The sequence below is a fragment of the Acinonyx jubatus genome, chromosome B4, assembly GCF_027475565.1.
Source record: "Acinonyx jubatus isolate Ajub_Pintada_27869175 chromosome B4, VMU_Ajub_asm_v1.0, whole genome shotgun sequence".
Lineage (NCBI taxonomy): Eukaryota > Metazoa > Chordata > Mammalia > Carnivora > Felidae > Acinonyx > Acinonyx jubatus.
This window is the reverse complement of record NC_069387.1, coordinates 70,955,879-70,958,070: the sequence shown is the minus strand read 5'-3', so window position 1 is coordinate 70,958,070 and position 2,192 is coordinate 70,955,879. Positions and strand designations below refer to the sequence as shown.

At 42.4% G+C, this 2,192-nt stretch overlaps 1 long non-coding RNA gene across 1 annotated transcript; it reads right to left on the bottom strand.

Annotated features, from left to right (window-relative positions):
- Positions 1–707: 707 nt before the first annotated feature.
- LOC113592954 (uncharacterized) lies at positions 708–1,883 on the bottom strand. Its single transcript, XR_003412949.2, has 2 exons — positions 1,741–1,883; positions 708–900 (listed from the first exon to the last, which is right to left on the bottom strand). It is a non-coding gene; the product is annotated as an uncharacterized LOC113592954 (long non-coding RNA).
- Positions 1,884–2,192: the final 309 nt, after the last annotated feature.

The window sequence follows — 2,192 nt, the reverse complement described above, 5'->3', positions numbered from 1 at the left end:
GAGAGAGAGAATCCCAAGCAGGCTCCATGCTGTCAGCACTGAGCTGGACGTGGGGCTCCATTCCACAAACCACAAGATCATGACCTGAACTGAAATCAAGAGTTGGACACTTGACTGACTGAGCCACCCAGGCGCTCATTTTCTTATATGTTTTAATTTGGGAACAATTTTTTCTATCAGGATCTAATCTAAACCTCAGAAGACACAAAGTTCAAGTAAGGGCAGAGTCTCCTTAGTCTATATATCTCACCACCACTGGAGTGGATGTCGGGTAGTCTTGATTTCTGTAGGGGTGTCCATCATCCACGTGGAGATGCAGTCCAGGCCCCGGGAAACAGTCTGGACTGAAGGCATTTTCTCTGACTATCCTCTGTGGTTACAGCTTCGTACAAAAGAGTATCCACAAAGTTTAGACCTGGGATGGCAAAAGCATCTTTCTTCCTCACGTCTCGAGGCAGATCAGGAAGGAAGTGACACGGTTTTCAAATGCTCACCCTGAATCTATCTTTGTGATTCAGATTAGAGAAAAAGAAGAATAAGTGGTAGAAGGGGTTAAAATGAAAGGATGAAGAGAGAGAGAGAAAAGAGCATTAATTAAAAGTATTAAGTGATTTTGTCATAGGTATCTGAGACCAAATCCAGTATTTGCAAATAATAACTGCAGAAATTTTCTAAACCTGGGAACACACACACACGCACACACCCAATGAAATGAATAAATATTAATTTATTTTATTGTGAGTGAGTGGATCCTGAGAAGACATATGGAAGGATGGTCAATTATAAGTTTCTGTTTTGCAAGTCAGCCAGTAGTTCAGGGAGACCATAGAGGAAGCATTTCTGAATCTAAACAGAGAACATCTGGAATTTTTTCATTCCTCTGGAATTTGTCATCTTCATCTGCTTTTTTTTTTTTTTTTGAGAGAGAGAGAGAGAGAGAGAGAGAGAGAGAGAATCTTAAGCAGGCTCCATACTCAGCTCAGAGCTCGATGTAGGGCTCGAACCCACGAACCATGAGATCATGACCTAAGCCGAAATCAAGAGTCTGATGCTTACCTGACTGAACCACCCAGGCACCCCTCCCTTGCTTTTTTTAATACATCAATATCTCTGCAAAAGCATCCAACTAAAACCTAGTCAGCCAATATCCTTCTTATCAGATGGTTGCCAAAAACAATATGCCTCTAATTCATAATTCATAACAATCATCAATTGACCCCTCTGCACAGGGGACCTAGTTCTGCTTCCCTCTTGCTGAAGAGCAATGACTTATCTTGTTGAGGATCAGGGACTCTTGTACGCTGCTGTAATAGTGATAATGAAACTGTGAAAGGCACTGCAAACCAGCTAGAGTTAGAACATGTTAGCCCTGTGGGTGGCTTCTCTCTTCCTCTCCTCTCTAGTGTAAAGTACACCCAGGGCTGAAGGCCGAACATCTGTTAATCTGGCCATTTAACAAGGAGTCTTTAAAGAAATTTATTTAAACTTTTTCCTCCCATAGGGATCCAAAAGTTCTAGCTATGCCATAGATTGGTAGAATAAAATGAGAAGGGTGCTTTAGCTCAGTGTCTCCCCTCTAAGAAACAAGGAGAGGGGAGAATTACCACAGCTGCAGGGTTGTGCAGTACTAGCCAAATTTTAAAACATAAAAACATCTCCTCTGACCGTCCTCCACCCACCCCCCGGCCCCTTTTTCCTTCAGATTGTTTTTCTCCATCCATTGGTGCACAAATATCTTACTTGTCTCCAAGTCTGCCCTCAAGAAAGAGTACTTATCCAGGTTCAGGGTGAAAAGACCTCAAAATGTGGATCCAGTGAGGCCTGGATTTGGTTTGAATCTTGAGTCGGCTACTTACAAACCGGGCCAGTGCAGGCAAGTTACTTCACTCTGTATGTGAGCTTCCTCCTTCCGTGGGTGGGGTCACGGGGAGGGAAGGAAGTGATGGAGATAAAAATAGCTAACTCACATTTTATATCAATGTTCTCCTTACTCAACAAATATTGAGTCTAAATATGTGTGTGCACTTGGGATACAATGGTAAACGAGACTCAGAACTGGCACTCAAGGAGTTTATAATCTGATGGAAACTCGTGAGGGCCTATTATATACAGACAGTCCCTAACTTAGGATGGCTTGACTTGATTTTTTTGACTTTGTGATTCTGCAAAAGGGATACATATTCAGCAGAAAC